Source organism: Phascolarctos cinereus, unplaced genomic scaffold (assembly GCF_003287225.1).
Source record: "Phascolarctos cinereus isolate Bilbo 61053 unplaced genomic scaffold, phaCin_HiC Scaffold_4;HRSCAF=312, whole genome shotgun sequence".
Lineage (NCBI taxonomy): Eukaryota > Metazoa > Chordata > Mammalia > Diprotodontia > Phascolarctidae > Phascolarctos > Phascolarctos cinereus.
The window spans coordinates 711,602,536-711,620,069 of record NW_027555847.1 but is presented as its reverse complement, the minus strand read 5'-3'; the positions used below and the strand labels follow the sequence as shown (position 1 = coordinate 711,620,069).

Sequence of the window (17,534 nt, the reverse complement as noted above, 5' to 3'; positions counted from 1 at the left end):
GATAATGTATATAAAGGGCTTTGGAAACCTTACAGACCGTGTAAATGTTAGCTGCTATTATTATTATAATCCCTTGACTCACTGTTTCCTCTTGTAAAATGGGCATGGTATTTGCACTGCTCATCTGTAGAGAAGGGGCTTTTAAACCTGAAGGCGCCACAGAAATAGGAGTTATTTCCCTCTCTTCCCCTGGGTGGGGAGTGGGGGTTGGGCTGGGGTCTTGGGTGAGAGATCAGACTTCTCCCCTCCCCCACACAGACACCCCTCAGACTTTCCTCTCTCCACCTTCTTAAAGACTTGGCAAAAGGGAAGTTGGTGAAGAGTGTGTGTGTGTGTGTGTTGTGTGTGTGTGTGTACAAATATGTTTTCACAGTAGGGATACAGGGACAGGACCCACCCCATAGACTGACCGTGGAGAACTCGGAAGGGCCCAGCTCATGCTCACTTTATGGAAGCATGCACCTTTGGACCTAAAGGTCATTCAGGTGTCGAATTTAGAGATTACAAGCCCAGAAGAAGGACACAGGTCTTCTTTCTCAAGCCCATTCCCCCTCCAGAAACTGATCAATAATGCCTTGGTCTAATGAAAAGACCCTGGATTTGGAGACAGTGGCCCTGAACTCCCAAGGACTGCCCCTTGCCTGACCTGTATGACCTTAGACAAGTCCCTGACCTGCTCTGGGCTCATCAGACCCTAGGTCCACAGCTGGAAGGGCTCTTGGGTCAGTTCGTCCAACATTCTCATTTGACAGAAGAACCCCAGGCAGAGGGAGGATTTGAAGTGAGAAGGTTTTACTCATTGGGGGTTCTTAACCTGGGGCCTATAAATTTATTTTTTTAAAAATGGATAACTGCATTTCCATATAATTAGCCTCCATTGTGATCCAGAGTATTTTGGCTTATGCAATTAAATGCATGATTCTGAGAGGGGGTCCCTAGACTTCTGCCCAACACCCATGAGGGAGTTGATCTCCAAAGACCCTTCACTGAACCACTCCCACGACCCCCCAAAATACCCCAGCAGATTATGGATGAGAGAGCCAAGGCTGAATTTGGGGGTCTTCCACTGTCTCCTGGAGCTTTGGACCCTAGCAGATGTATCCCCTCTTTACAGATGAGTACACTGAGGCCAGGAATGAGGGAGTGACTGCCTCAAGTCATCCTGGTGGAGCAGAGATGGAGGTTAGGGGTGCCTGGCTCTGCTCATGGGAGCCACAGTGCAGGCCTTCAGACCGAGTGGCTGGAGGGGGCCTCCCCCCTGACCTGGCTCCTCCTCCACCACCTCAGCCCTGGGAAAGCCCCGGGGATTCCTGGCAGAGAAGGTTGCACTGGGTCAGGGGGGACTGCGGCAGGCCTGGGGAGCGCCAAGCGCTGGGGGATGAATGGACTTGTCAGCTCTGATCAGCTCCGTTTACTGTCCTGCTGTCTGCCCCGGTGGGTCCTGCCCCGGGAGGGGGTGGGGGGACCTGGGGCTGCCAGTTAGCAGCAGGAGGAGGCCGATGGGGCCCGGAGGGGGCCTGGGGTCGCTGGAGATTGAGTCCTGTGAATCCCAGCCCCACTCAGCCTGGGCATGGGCCAAGCAGCAGCCATCTCTGCCCCACAGGGGCCTTGGGCCAGAAGCAAAACAAATTAAGGAAGAGCATGGAGGAGAAGGGGATGGTGGAAGGAAGCATAGACCTGAGGAATGTGGGGTGTGTGAAGTCAGGGCAACAGAATTCATTAAGCACCTACTAAGTGCCAGGTGGTGGGGAAGCCCAGAAAGGCCAGAACAGCCCCTGTCCTCCGGAAGTGCACAGTCTAACGGGGAGGGGAGGGGTCTCTGAACACAGACTGTCAGAGCAGCGCAGCCTGGGAGCTTCATCTCAGCATCTCACAGGGGAGGAAATTGAGGCCAGAGGTCCAGGGAAAGGATATGCTCAAGGTCACACAGCAAATTAATGGTGAGCTCAGTGTTAGCTTTGGGTGAGGCTGCTGAAAACTGGCCATCTGCCCCTGCTCAGAGCTCTGAGGATGGAACTCTCCAGGCAGAACCGAGACCCCTCCCCCTTCTGTCTCCGTCTCTCTCTCTCTCTCTCTCTCTCTCTCTCTCTCTCTCTCTCTCTCTCTCTCTCTCTCTCTCTCTCTCTCTCTGTCTCACTCTCTCTCTCTGTGTCTTTCTGTCTGTCTGTCTCTGTGTCTCTCTCTGTCTCTGTCTTTCAATCTCTCTTTTCTCTGTCTGTCTCTCTCCCCCTTCTCAGACGTGTCTGAGTCCCCACTCCCTGCTCGAGGACAGGGAGCAGCTGCAGGGCTGAGAGCTTTCCTAAGCTAGGAGGATCTCCAAGCCCTTTATGAGTGGGATTATTCCTTGATTGCCTCTAGCTTTATGGAAGAGAATCTGCTATTGGCAGAGTCAGTGCCTTATTTCTCTGTCGGCCCATAGTAGGTGCTTAAACAGTCACACTCTCAAAGCTAGAAAAGACCTGGGGACCCCCAACATTTGTCTGGCAGTTTATATACATTCTCTTCATTTATCCTCACAACAGCCTGTATATAGTACAAACCTGATTCGAATAGTTCAGCTTAATAATAATAAGATAATGGCATCAACAGTGTTTTCAGCTAACTCCCTTGGGGAGAAAACTCTCTCCCACCAATGTAGATGGGCACCTGCTGGCTCTGTGTCCTTGGTCAAGTCACTTCACTGCTTTCTGCCTCAGTTTCCTCATCTGTAAAATGGTGATGATTGTAGCCCCTTCCTCCCAGAGTTGTGATGAGGATCACGTGAGTTAATTTATGTAAAGTACTTTGCAAAACTTAGAAATGTTTGCTATTACTAGCTAATATTATTAGCCCATATTTGAGAATAAAACTTGGTAATAATAGCTAACACGTATATAGCGGGTTTTTTTAGGCAATTAGGGTTAAGTGACTTGCCCAGGGTCAGTTAGTGTCTGAGGTCAGATTTGAACTCAGGTCCTTCTGACTTCAGGGCCGGTGCTTCATCCACTGTGCCACCTAGCTGCTCCACGCATATAGCATCTTAAGGCTTTGAAAAGCGCTTTACAAATATGATCTTATTTTATCCTCACAACAACTCCGGGGGGGGGGGCTATTATCATCCCCATTTTACAGATGAGGAAACTGAGACAGGCGGAGATTAAGTAACTCAGAGGTACACAGCTAGTAAGCATGCGAGCGACCTTCCTGACTCCAGGCCTAGTATCCTCTGGGCCCCCTGGAAGTCCTGAAGTTTACAAGCAGTTTCTCAAAGCCAGCCTGTAATGTCTGAAGGGTGTCATTATTCCCGTTTAGCGATGGGGAAACTGAGGCTCAGAGAGGGAGTGAGGTCACACAGCTAGTTGATTCCACAGGAAGCCGCCGCAGTGGCTGGAATGGAGAGAGGCGGTTTGTTTGAGGCCTTGGGGCAGGAGCGGAAGGGCCAGGAGAGGGATCCAGATGCCCGGGAGGCTTGGGAGGCTTGGGAGGCAGGGTTCGTGCCCAGCCCAGCTGCCTGCCTCTAAGGTGACTGAGGTGGCTGTGGGTTCTGGCAATGTGCACCCCACAGGTCTCCAGGCCGGGACCTGGTAACAGACCAGAAGGTGTCCAGAAGGCCATCCCCGGAGGGCTGGCCACAGAACCCCAACAGAGAGGGTGACGGGGAGCGTAGGTTCTGGGAGGTGCCTCTGGGCTTCTCCGGATCAAGGCCCACAGACCAGAAGGGATTCAGAGGGTCTCTCAGGAGCTTGGAGCTGGAAGGGACCTCAGAGGCCATCTGGGCCATTTTACAGGTGGGGAAACGGAGACCCAGAGCGTTTCATTGACTCGACCGAAGACGCAGAGTTGGTGGAGTGGCAGGCCTCAATATGAGGCCCAGTGCTTGGATCCCAGACCCAAGGCCCTTTCTGCTGTGCCGTTTGGGCTCTGTGTTAGAGGTGCCCACCCTGGTAGTATCGTGGATCCTTGCAATATGCCATCCTGGAGTAAGAGGGCCAAGCATTGGCCTCGGAGTCAGAGAGACCTAGGTTCGAATCCAGCCTCTGGTCCTGAATAACTGTGTGACCGCCGCTCTGAACCTCAGTTTCCTCATCTGTAAAATGGGGCTAATGATGCCTCTGGAACCTCTCATAGGCTCTACGTGAAGGATTCACAAGCATTCAGTAAGGGCCTACTATGTGCGGGGCAGCGTGCTGAGCCCTTTACAAACATTATCCCATTTGATCCTTATAACAATCCTTGGTGCGGAGTGGGTGCTATTATGATCCCCATTTTACTGTTAGGGAAACTGAGGCAGATGTGGGTTAAGGGACTTACTATCATTGAGAACAAGCACTTATTAAATGCCTACTATGTACAGGGCACTGGATCCTCATAGCAGCCCTTGTTATGATCCCCGTTTTACAGTTGGGGAAACTGAGGCAGACACGGGTTAAGAGACTTTCCCAGGGCCACACAGCTCGTAAGTGTTATGTGTCTGAGGCCGGGTTTGAACTCAGGTCCTCCTGACTCCAAGGCTGGAGCTCTATCCACCATGCCACCTGGCTGCCCCCTTGGTGTCTGTTCTAAAGAGCGTGGCTAGCCTTGGAGGCTATAGAAAGGGGTCCTTATTAGGCGAGAGGCTGGGAGGCGTGGCTGTTGAAGTCCTGGCAGCCTTGGTATCAAGAGGACCTGAGTTCAAATCCTACTTCTGAGGCTTCTGAGCTGTGTGAGTCACCAGCAGGTCTTCTGACTGCCCCAATGGGCATAATAACACCCAGAGCATTCCCCCCCCCCGGGGTTACTGTGGGGCTCTAATAAATTAATCTATACCAGTGTATCATAAAGCCGTGGCCCTTACAGACAGGCAGTGTTGCCTAGTGGTTAGAAAGCTGGCCTTAGAGCCAGCAGGACCTGAGTTCAAGTCTGGCTTCTGACATATCCTGACTGTGTGATCCTGGACAAGTCACTTGGCCTCTGTGTGCCAAGAGGAAGTGTGTCTAAGGCTATAAGGGGCGGAGGGGGTGCCCAGTCTCTGTCCACTCAGCTCACTCATCTCCAAAGAGTTGAAATCGAGGGGCCCCCAGAGAGTGGTCCAGCAGGGAGAGAGCGGGATAATCATTGACGAGCCGCGCCATCTAGTCAGCAGGTATTCAGTGAGTGGGGAGGGGGGAAGGGAATACAAAGAATGAAATAGCCCCTACTCTCCAGAGGCTTACGTTGTACTGGGGGAGACGAGTGCCCCTATATAGAGGTCAAAACGGCGCTACAAAGTACATGCAAGGTAGGGAAACTGAGGAAGGCCTTCCCCCGCCAGCCCACCCCATACCCGCGTGAGAGACAAACATGCATGGAATGGGCAGCAGGGGGCGTGGCAGGGCGAGGGGCTGCGATCTGCCCACTGGAGTGAATCCTGAATTGGTGTGATCGTGCACCTGACAGAGTCTTGTAGAGTTCCATAGTTGTTTTATCATGCCCACTTTGCAGATGAGGAAATTAAGTCTCACAGTAGTGAAGCGGCGGCTTGCCTCAGGTCTCGTGCCTAGCAGAGTGGCAGAGAAAGCGCCTGGGTCCAATGATTCCAAGCCCAGGGCTCCCCCCCACTGAGGGTGATGCCGGTGGGGTGCAGGGCGAGAGAATTCTGAGCATCTCCAGGAAGACTGGCCGGGCCCCAAACACCGGCATCCCGACATCCCTCTTTCTCCCTGGGCTTCTCTGCAGGCGGGAGCTCAGAGAATTAGAGATTACAGCTGGGAAGGACCTGAGAGGCCACAGGAATCAACACTTATTAAGCACCTACTGTGTGCTAGCCCCGTAGATTTAGAGCTGCTCATCGAGTCCATCGGTCAACAAACATTTATTAAGTCCCTACTGTGTGCTAAGCGCTGTGTCAGATGCTGATCAGAGATGTCGAGGTAGTCAGTTAGTCGATAAACACTTATTAAGTCCCTACTGTGTACCAGATGCTGTGCCAAGTGCTGATCTTAGCTTTAGGGTCAGTCATTGAGTCCATTCCCCTGCCCCATTTTGCAGATGAGGAAATTGAGGCTCAGAGGAGGAGAATGACTTGGCCACCGTCACGCAGCTTATGTGTCTGAGGCAGGATTTGAACACAGGTCTTCCTGACTCCACGTCCAGTGCTTTTCTCACCAGGCAGGTTCCCCAAGAGCTATCCACCGGCACGGTTGGTACAGTGAGCAGGTTTTCATGCATTATTAGGCAAAGGGGGAGAGAAGGCACCGATCCCCTTTTTCCTTTGGACACAAGCCTGGAGAAGTCTCATGGTCTTCTGGCCACCAGCCACGCAGCTCCCGAGGTCTGGCTGGGGAGCTCCACTGCAGCTCGGTCCTTGGAACTGTGTTTCAGCGATAGATCCCCCGCCTCTGGCTCTCTGGACCCTGCCCCCCACCCGGGCCCCTCCCCCCCATCGGGCTGTTCGGGGCTCAGCCGTTACTCTTCAATTGCTCTGCAGGGAGTGGATGGGCAGCAGCTGGCCGGGCAGCCGCGGCCTCTCAGGAGCAATCAGGGGATGCTTCCCGGTTCAAGGCCTTCCCAGATGAGGCGGCCGCCGCCACCTCCACCCGGGGCCAGCAGGAGCCTTGCAGATGCTCAGGGGGTGGGGGATGAAGAGCCCTCCAGCCCTGGGCTCCCCATGTGAATGCCCACTCCCCTAGATCAGGGCCCTACGGCCCTTGGCTGCTGGCCAAGCTCCTGTTCCTAGAGACATTAGAGGTGATGGGCCCTGCCCTGCCCTGGGACCCAGAAGCTCAATTTAGGGAAATGAGCACTGGATTGGGAGGGATGTCTGTCATCCACCCACTGTGTGACCTTGGGCAAGTCTCTTCCCCCCCTTGGCCCCTCAGTGTCTTCATCTGTTAAATGAAAGAGTTGGATTAGATAATCTCTAAGGCCCCTCCCAGCCCTGACATCCCCTGTTCTAAGGCCCCTCCCAGCTCTGACATCCCCTGTTCTAAGACCCCTCCCAGCCCTGACATCCCCTGTTCTAAGGCCCCTCCCAGCTCTGACACTGTGGATTCTTAGCACCTTCTAGAAATGGCATTCTGGGTGCTAGGCATCACAGTATAGTGGAATCCTGCATTTGGACTCCAAGGACCTGTGTTCAGATCCTGAGTCTGCCACTTCCTTTCCTGTGACATTGCACAAATCACTTCCTCCCTGTCCCCGTCTCATTTTCCTCCAAAGGCCACCAGATGGGACGGTCTCTGGGGTCCTGCAGCTTTAGAGCTCTGAGCTTTGGGTTAGAAGGCCTTCCCCACTGCTGTGACGCCAGACAGAGCCAGTGAGCACTTGGCCCTCCCAGACATCTCCCTGAGCTTTGGTCAGGAGGCTCCGGGCTCGAGGAGAAAGAGACACTGAGGCAGCGGCTCCCTCTGAAGGGCGGCTGGAGTAATGCAGCATAGGGGACAGGGATTGGTCATTTCATGAGTTTACGTGTTTGTGGAATGAGAGTGTGAGAGTGTAAGTGTGTGAGCATGCGAGTGTGCGTGAGAATATGTGGGCATGGGTGAGTGTGAATGTGTGAGGGTCCATAGGTGTGAGTGAGCGTGAGCATGCGAGTGTACGTGAGAGTATGTGGGCATGGGTGAGTGTGTACGCGTGCTTCCTGCAGGTCTGAGCTGCTGAACCAGTCTCTCCCAAACCCCCTCCCGTCTGTCGAGGGGTGGGGCCCTCATTCCACCCCATGCCTGCTTGGCAGACAGAGTAACCCCTGGAACACAGCTGGCCCTGAGAGCAGCCATCAGTGAGCCCTGGGCCTGGGTTCAGGACGGCCTAAGTTCAAATCTGGCCTCAGCTGCATGACCCTGGGCCATCCACTTAACCGCTGCCTGCCTTAGTTTCCTCAACTGTAAAAAGCGGACAATAATAATAGCAGCACTCTCCCAGGATTATCGTGAGGATAAAACAAGCTAATATTTATCATGTGCTTTGCAAACCTTACAGCATTATAGAAACGCACTGTTGTTTTTGTGTCCTGGACCCTTGAGCCGTTGTGGGAAGTCCAGGGACCTCTTCTCAGAGTCATGTTTTTAAGTACATAAAATGAATACGTGGGATTGGAAAGGAAACAAGTTACATTGAAAAATGCAATAGAATTCTAGGAATTTGTTTTAAAAACACACACAAGTCCATAAACCTCAGGTTAAGAACACTTGAACAAGATGGTCTCTAAGTTAGCATTTCATTTCTGACATCCCCTGTTCTAAGGCCTTTTCCAGTTCTGACATCCCCTGTTCTAAGGCCTTTTCCAGTTCTGACATCCCCTGTTCTAAGGGCCCTCCCAGCTCTGACATCCCCTGTTCTAAGGCCCCTCCCAGCTCTGACATCCCCTGTTCTCAGGCCTCTCCCAGCTCTGACATTGTTTTCCCTGCTCTGTCAGCCTAGGCTTCAGTGATTCCAAGGCATTTAAGAATGTGCTCCTCTCCCCGGCCTGTTTAGCTCCTAAGGTCACCTTTTGGCTTTCCTGTAGTCAGTAACAAACGAGAGGTTGGATGAACTCCACGGTTCTGGGCTTCTTCCTCTTCTGTGCAGAGCTTGGTTTAAGAACGAAGATGTCTTCTTACTGGCACGTGGCAGGATCCCCTTCCTGTTCCTGGCATGTCTAGGGCTAAGCACGTGGAAGGAGGGTGTGGGTGGGCAGAGCCATCTCTCCTTAGGTTCTAGGGTAGTGTGTGAGCTGGGAGGAGCCTGAGAACAGGGAATGTTGGAGGTCCTTAGAACCTAGAATGTTATATCTGAGAAGGGAGCTTAGATCAATCAGTCATTTATTAAGCACCTGCTGCGTTCCAGGCACTGTGCTGAGGGCTGGGGATACAAAAGGGACCAAGACAGTCCCTTCCCTCAAGGAGCCTGCCATCTAAAGGGGCAGGCAGCATGCAAACAAATGTGTGCAATGAAGCTAAAACAGGACAACAGGAATAAAGTAGAGAAGGCGCTGGAATTAAGAGGGGGTGGGGAAGGCTTCCTGTAGGAGGTGGGGTTGTAGGTGGGACTTAAAGGAAGCCAGGGAGGTCAGTGGTTAGAGCGGAGGAGGGGAAGCATGAGGGGATGGCCAGAGCCGAGATGGAGGTCTTGTTTGTGGAACAGCCAGAGGCCGGGGTCACTGGATGGAAGAGGATGTGTGGGGAGTGAGGGAGAGTGGAAAGGTAGGGGGGCCAGGTTATGAGGGGCTCTGAATGCCAAACGGAGCATTTTGTATTTGATCCTGGAGGCCATAGGGAGCCACTGGAGTTTATGGAGTGAGGGGGGTGTGACATGATGGGACCTGAATTTTAGGGAAATCGTTTTGGTGGCTGAATGGAGGGTGGCTTGGAGTAGGGAGAGACCTGAGGCCGACAGACCCCCCGCAGCTGACCATTGTAGTATTCCAGGCACGAGGGGCTGAGGGTCTGCACCAGGGTGGGCGACAATGCCCGGGGAGAGGTGGGTGTATACGAGAGATGTTGCAAAGGTAAAGTGGACAGGCCTTGGCACTATCCTGGATCTGGAGGGTGAGAGCGAGGGAGGAGTCCGGGCTGACTCCTAGGTTGGGAGCCTGAGGGACTGGGAGGGTGGTGGTGCCCTGGACGGTCACAGGGGAGTTTGGAGGTGGGGAAGATTGAGGGGGGAAAGAGAATGATTTCCATTTTGGACATAACGAGTTTAAGGTGACTGCTGGACATCTAGTTCAAGATGTCTGAAAGGCGATTGGAGACATGAGACGAGGTCAGCAGAGAGATTGGGGCAGTTCGGTCATGATGAGAGTCATCATCATGGGCATAGGCATTAAACCCATGGGAGCTGATGAGATCCCCAAGTGAGGTAACATAGAGGGAGAAGGGAAGAAGGCCCAGCACAGACCCTTGAAGGATACCTATGGTTGGAGGGTATGATCTGGAGGAGGATTCAGCAAAGGAGACAGAGAAGGAGCGGTTAGAGAGGAGGAGGAGAACCAGGAGAGAGAGGGGGACGGTAGCCTGAAAACCTAGAGAGAAGAGAGGACCCGGGAGGAGGGGGCTGATAGTGTCTAAGGCTGCAGAGGTCAAGGAGGATGAGGATCGAGAAAAGGCCGTCGGACTTAGCAGCTGAGAGCAGTGCTGATGGAACAGATTGTAAGGGGTTCAGAAGATAATGAGAAGAGAAAGCGTGGAAGCCCCTAGTGCAGACGGCCTTTTGGAAGAGTTTGCCTACCAAGGGCAGAAGAGCCCTAGGGCTATAGTTATCGGGATGGGAGGGTCAAGTGAAGGGTTTTTCAGGATGAGGGAGACATGGGCACATTGGTAGACAGGAGGGAGAGATTGAAAATGAGTGAAGAAGAAAATGAGCAGCTAGGTGGCACAGTGGATAGAGTGCCAGCCCTGGAGTCGGGAAGACCTGAGTTCAAATTCAGCATTAGACACTTGACACTAGCTGTGTGACCCTGAGCAAGTCATTTAACCCTCCGTTGCCCCATTGAAAAGAAAAAAAAAGAAAAGAAGTGAGGGAGTGGGGACGACAGAGGGCAATCTGTTGGAGGAGACGAGATGGAAGGGGACCTCTTGACCAAGTAGTGAGTGCCTGGCCGTGGTGAGGAGTCAGGCCACTTCATCATGTGAGACAGAGGGAGGGAGGAGAGAGGGGAAGAAGGCATCTGATAGGAGATGAGGACGAGGGGAGAAGAGGGAGCTCTTGGTGAACGGCCTCCATTTCTTCTTAAAATAGGGGGTTCTCAAGGCTCTCAGCTGAGAGGGAGTCATGGGGATGGCCAGGACCCCAGAATGTAGGAGCTTAGATTGAAGCTGAAGAGACCCCGGGCTCCCTCTGGATCACTCCCTCCCTCCCTCACTCATGAATGAAGAATGAATGAATGCACATGTGTGCATATATGTGTGTGTGTATGTATACATATGTGTGTATGTATGGATGTATGTCGAATCCCTTCTCTGGTCAGAGCTCAGTGGTAGATCCCTAAAAGGCCTTGGGGAGCTGGACATGAGGAGGAGACCATGAAAAGTGAAGGGACATGGCATTATAGTCAGCTGTGTGAACAGGAAGGCCCACAGGAGCCCAGAGAAAAGGGAGCTTGTAGTGTGCTGGTGTAGTCAAGGAAGGCTTCCTGGAAGAGGCAGAGACTGAGTTGGGCCTTGGAAATATGGGGAGGTTCTGGATAGGCTGAAAGAAGAGTGGAGGGCATTCTGGTTGGGGGTAGAGGGGACTGTGAACCAGGACACTGAAGTCTTGGGAGACAATACCAGGTAGAGAGTGTTGGACTTGGCTTGAGGAAGACCTAGGTGCACATCCCATCTTCCACACTTAATAGTAGCTGTGTCACTCTGTGCAAGTCACTTAATGCCTCTGTGCCTCAGTTTCCCCATATGTAAAATAAGAGGTTTAGACTTGAAAGCCCCTAAGATTCCTTTCCTAAATCCATGGATCAAATGAGATCCTATTTCTGAAGCCCTTAGCACAATGACTGGTACACAGTAAGCACTTAATAAATGCTTGTCCCCTTCCCCCACCACGGCCCTCCAGTTTATCTCTAGCATCACTTTATATTTTGCCCCTCACAACCCTGTGAGGTAGAAGTCTTATGAAGCTGATGCTTGTGGAGGCGGATGGACTTGTCTGGGAGGTCACGACAAAGGCCAGACTCAAGTCTGGGTCTGCTGGCTCTTCTGCTGCCCCTCTCCCTGGCGCCCTTGGGTGTTTCCCTCCCAACACACAGTGTGTGGATGGCCTAGGCCTAGACAGTCAGTGCAAGGGCTATAATTCCTCCATTTGTTTTTTTAATGGCTTATTCCTGCCTTGAAGTAGTCAGTCTATGCCATGCTGAGCCATTTTAATCTTTTGAAAAATCTTTTAATCAAATCAGGCCGACACAGAGCTCTCCACTGGGGTCAGTGGTTTGGAGAATCCAGATCTGTTCTTTGGCCTCAGACTTTGCCTTTCCCCATTGTTTCCCTCCCTTGCCTTTCCCTGGTTCTCCTCCCTCCTTCCTCCTTCCTTCCTTCCTCTCTTCTTTCCTTCCTCTCTTTCCCCCTTCCTTCCTCCCTCCCTCCCTTCCTCCTTCTCTCCCTTCCTCCGTTCCTTTCTTCCTCCTTCCTTCCCTCCCTCCCTCCCTCCTTCCCTCTCTTCCTCCCTCTCTCCCTTCTTCCCTCCCTTCTTTCTTCTCTTCTTTCCTTCCTTCCTTCCTTCCTTCCTTCCTTCCTTCCTTCCTTCCCTTCCTTCCTCCCTCCCTTCCTTCCTTCCTTCCACCCTTCCTTCCCTTCCCTCGTCTCTTCCTCCTTCTTCCCTTCTCCCTTCCCATGTCTTCCTCTCCCCTCCTTCCATCTTCCATTTCCTCCTTCATTTCCTCTCCTCTTCTTTCTTCTCTTCTCCACCATCTTCTTTTGCCCACTTCCCATTCCAGCTTTGACAGAGGCCTCCCCTGACCCTGGCACACTGACGGGCCCAGTCTCCAAACACCGGGTAGCCTGGATGAAAGCACTGGAGGTCGGCCTGTAGCCTTGACTGCCCTCTGTGGTAGATCCCTGAGCTGGCTGCCCATTCAGAGGGTCCCCTGCTACCTGCCCTAGAGGGCCCCAGAGTCACAAGGTCATCTCTCAGCGCTGCTTCTCACCCCTCATTTGACAGAGAAGGAAACTGAGGCCCAGGATAGGAAAAGGATTTGCCCAAGAACATACAGGTAGTGGGTGGGATTTGAATCCAGGTCCTCCTTTCCCCGGTACCAGGCTGCCTCTCCTAGGAACACACTGGGAATCTGAGCATCTGCTGTCTGTGGAAATCACCTAAAACTGGAATATTTTGTGCAGCCTCCCCAACCCCCACAGGGCAGGACAAGTCTGGCGTGAGGGAGAGGAAGCTAGCCATCTGGTGGCTTTCTGTTTCAACTAATTCCTCTTGCTAACTGTGTGCTGCTTCTGAAGGACTGAAGAAACCTTGAGCACCCTCAAACGTGGCACCTGGGGCAAAGCCCCCTTGGCTCAGGCCTAGTTGTGGCTCTGCTAGGAACCGGGGTATTATTCATAAGAGTCAGTGCTGGAAGGGGTGATCTAGTACAACTCCCTTCATTTTACAGATGGGGAGACTGAGGCCCGCAGAGGGGTAGCCGCTTACCCGTGGTCATGCAGGTAGTGAGGGGCAGAAGGTGATTACCGAGGGGCCCCAAAGGCAGGAGGGGGTTTATGAGAGATTCTGGGCTGTGTTCTTTTGAGGCAGAGAACTCACCCTCACTCACACAGGGGCCCGGCAGACCCAGGCCCTTGGACTCCAAAGCCAGCAGCCGTTTCCCTGAACCATCATGCTGCCTCTGATCCACGATTTCTTCATTAGAATACAAAAGGTTTTCCATCCTAGACAGTAAATGTTCCTATCTGGGGCCTGGGGAAGTTTATAGGCTAAGGGAGAGATGGGGTCTAGATTGTGACTCGGTAGGCATGGGGAGCTCCCAGGTGAAGAAGCTCCCTTCAGCAATACAGCCCAGCACCTCCCCAGCAACTTGGAAAGGTGCCTAGAGCCTGAGAGGCTGAGCATGTGTCAGAGGCAGGATTCAAACCCAGGTCCTGCTGGCTCTCTCTCCAGGAAACCACCCACTGAGGCCAATTTGCTTTACCTGCATCTGGTCCTAGCAGGGCAGTGGGATGTAATGGCCAGAGGGTGGGATTGGAGTAAGGACTTGGGTTTCAGGCCTGCTTGGATTTAGCGGCTGTAGGACCCTGAGCCGCCTCTCTGCCCTCAGCCTTTTTCACCTATAATAGCCCCCACCTCACACAGGATGATTAGGAGGATCAATGGACTTTGCATAAATGCCAGGTATTACTGGGATTATCTCATTTGATTACCACCACTTTACAGAAGAGGATACTGATGGTCAGAGAGGGCAAGTGATTTTCACATGGTCCTATATCTAATAAGTTTCTGAAGTAGGATTTGAACCTAGGACTCTTGAATCTGAGTCTAGCACTGCAACTCATCTCATGGGATCCCAGGATCCCAAGATCTGAAGGGCTCTCAGAGACCATCTGGTCCAAACACCCCATTTTACAGAAGAGGAAACTGAGGCCCAGAGAAGAGGCAGGACCTGACCACAGTTGTAGAATCTCAGAGCTTGTAGGAGCCTTTGAAGTCATCTCCCCCAGCCTCCCACCCAATGCTGTCACTCATTCTACAGCACTGAACTCCCCAACTGTTTCTGCTACGAAACCTTCTGTGACTGGGTCCAGGATGCTGTAGAGAAAAAGAACACAAGTCCCAGATGTACTGTTTGTTTAGCTGTGCGACCTTGGGCAAATCCCTTCCTCTCTCGCCTCAGTTTCCTCATCTGCAAGATGGGTATAACATTTGCCCTCCCTACTGCAAAGTGGTAAAGAGATGAGAGTCATTCTTATTATTCCTCCCCAACAAAGTCTCCCCTGATCCCTCATCATCAAATGGGTGTGTTCTGGGTTCTTGAAGGCTCTTGCCGTTGGAACATGAAGTTCTAGTGGGTTCCACCATGTTGGAAAAGTTTTGGGTAGGGCTCAGGTTAACAGGCCAGGTCTGTTTTCTGAAGGCCAACCTGGCTAGCCCACGAATGGGCTGGCCCCTTGGCTGGGAATTTTTTTTTTTTTGCCATGCGACCTATGAAACAAATGAAAATACAAGATGGCCCTCAGGCCTTTGCAGCCCCCTCTGCTCCTGCAGAGACGGTGGCAGAGAATCACAAACCTGAATTTGACTGGTGGCCCTCTTAAGTGCTTACCCAGTGACAATGAGCGAGTGCATTGCTGGGGCAGCTGAATGGTACCCACCTTGAGGTTCTTGCTGTAAATAAAGGCAGAAGAAAGAGAGAAATTGCAGCTCAGTGGAGAGATGGCACCCTGATCTTCTTTGGAGAAACAAAGAAGGTTGGCAGGATTGAGTTTATCGTCCAGAGGCAACAAGAATCGTCATTTCCCAGGCCATTTGGTCATCATACTTAGCAATACTGGTATCTGCAAAAAAGACTACCATGAAAATGTTGTTTTTGAGTCATTTTTCAGTCACGTCTGACTCTTCATGGTCCCTGTTGGGGTTTTCTTGGCAGAGACACTAGAGTGCTTTGCCATTTCCTTCTCTAGCTCATTTTACAGATGAGGAGACTGAGACAAATAGGGTGAAGTGACTTGTCCAGGGTCACACAGCTAGTAAGTGTCTGAGGCCACATTTGAACTCAGGAAGATGAGTCTTTTTGATTCCGAGCCCCGTGCTCTATCTACTGCACCACCTAGCGCCCACCATGAAAATAATTTTACCTAATATTGCACTATTACTTGGTGGTGAGAGAGAGGCCAGACTTGTAGATTACCCAGGAGCCTCATGCCTCCCTCTCATGACAACTCTCAGAAAATTAGACCTGGTTGGTGCTGGGTATGGTTAGAACCAATGGAGTGGATTCTGTCCTCACATGGCTGGCTTTTGATGTGGGAGTTGCCCCTGAATCAGCTGTCTGTATGTGGTCAGACCATTGACTTCTCAGAGATAAGATAAGAATTGGCAAGAAACAAGAAAAAAGAATGACAATGAAAAGAAAAAATGGAATGGACAACTATAATGACCTACTCAAACTACTTAAAACAAGTGACTGGAAGTGGAAATGGGGAATGCACAACAGAAAGGACATTGACACTGACTGAAGTCACCATATTGGAAATCTAACCAAGGTCAACGAATTGCCCCAACAAGGAGATCTGAAGAGCCCATGAGTCTCCTTAGTCAACTTACATGCTAAATAGAAACAGGTGTATGTCTGGGACAGAGAGGGCAGATGGACAGTGCGTTGGGCCAAGTGGAACAGGAAGAGTGAGGGATGGGGGGAGGAAGGCTGGAGCCATCCCTCATGATGTCAGGAGAAAACAAGAGTGCCTTCCAGCATGTCGGGAGGGCCAACGGGGCTAACCTGTGGAGGTCCATGGGCAAGAGTGACACAGGTTGGGCAGATATGAAGGGGTTAAATTCCATTAATGAGGGGAACCAATGGCCACGTGCCTTCTCAGTCTTGTCTATTCTTACATCTTTAAAAGGACACCTGGGGACAGCTAGGTGGCACCGTGGGTAGAGCACCGGCCCTGGAGTCAGGAGGACCCGAGTTCAAATGTGGCCTCAGACCAAACACTTGACACTTACTAGCTGTGTGACCCTGGGCAAGTCACTTCACCCCAATTGCCTTAAAAAAAAAAAAGGACAACTGGAGTAAAGACCCAAGTCTTCTCAGCATCCTGGTCATCTTCCTCTGAGGGGCTCCAGCCCTCTAGGAAGAAGGTGGACTGCGGAGGGAAGAAGAGCTCAGGCTTTGGTGTCAGTGATGATGATGATGATGACAGTGACATTAGCGAACACTTACCTGGCACCTACTGTGTGCCAGGCACTGTGCTAAGCACTTTGCAATCATTATCTCACTGGACCCTGGGAGGGAGGTGTGTGACCGAGGTATGTTTCTTGGCTCTAACATGTAATACTTAGGCATAGGCAAGCCTGTGAGCCTTGGGCTTCTCATCTGTGAAATGGGTGTAAATAGTACCTGCATGACCTACCTCACAGAGTTCTTATGAGGAAAGCAACTTGTCAACCCCTTAAAATGCTATAGAAATAATCCAGGGAAGTGGAGGAAAGAGCTCAGGCTTTGGAGTCGAAGGAGGTGGGTTTCAATTCCAGTTCGGGCACTGACCACTTGTGTGACCTTGGACCTCTCTGGCCCAGAGGGGGTTGGACTCAATGACCTCTGGGGTCATTTTCCAGCGCTGAGTCTATGATCCAGTAAATGTTCTGGAAATGCTCATTAAGATGTGGCTCTGAGGACCAGGCAGGGCTGCATGAGCTTCTCAAGGGAAGATACTGGCTAGTTCCTAGGAAGCGCTCCATAAATGTTTGCTGACTGACTGACTGGGAGCCTAGAACCCAGAACCTAGAACTGAGATCTGCACCTGCTCCCCTCTATGCCAATCTGCCTCATTATTTAGAGGTAAACAAGGCTACTGGTTGCCAAGCCCCAAAGACTCATGGGACCAGCCCTGCCTTTGCAGGGTCTGCCCCAAGGGTCCGCAAAAGATCTCCACATTAGTGTAAATGTTGTATCTTTTTCTACATGGAGCAGGTGGGTAGGAATAAGGAACAGAGACTGATGGATAGGAAAGAAAGAAAAGAAAGAAAAAGGAAGGAAGAAAGAAGGAAGGAAGGAAGGAAGGAAGGAAGGAAGGAAGGAAGGAAGGAAGGAAGGAAGGAAGGAAGGAAGGAAGGAAGGAAGGAAGGAAGGAAGGAAGGAAGGAAGGAAGGAAGGAAGGAAGGAAGGAAGGAAGGAAGGAAGGAAGGAAGAGAAAGAAAGCAAGCTAGCTAACTAGCTCTATTAAGGCTTACACTGTGCTAGGTGCCAGGACAGAGACAAAAGTGAAACATTCCCTGCCCTCAGGGGGCTTTCATTCTTCTGGGCAGATACCCCGATGCTGGGGCTGGTGGCTAGGAGGGAGTGTTGATCCAGGAAGAGGTGGGGACCACGACTGTGAGGCCTTTTCCACACACAGGGTGTGATTTATTTAATGATTTTTTCCCCAGAGAAGTAGGTGGAAAGGGGGAAGAGTGTGCCTACAGGCTGG

At 51.8% G+C, this 17,534-nt stretch overlaps 1 protein-coding gene across 1 annotated transcript in view; it reads left to right on the top strand.

Moving 5' to 3' along the window:
• The window catches only part of FOXN4 (forkhead box N4), a 40,614-nt gene that overhangs the window by 9,025 nt on the left and 14,055 nt on the right, over positions 1-17,534 (top strand). The gene's annotated exons all lie outside the window — the stretch shown is intronic.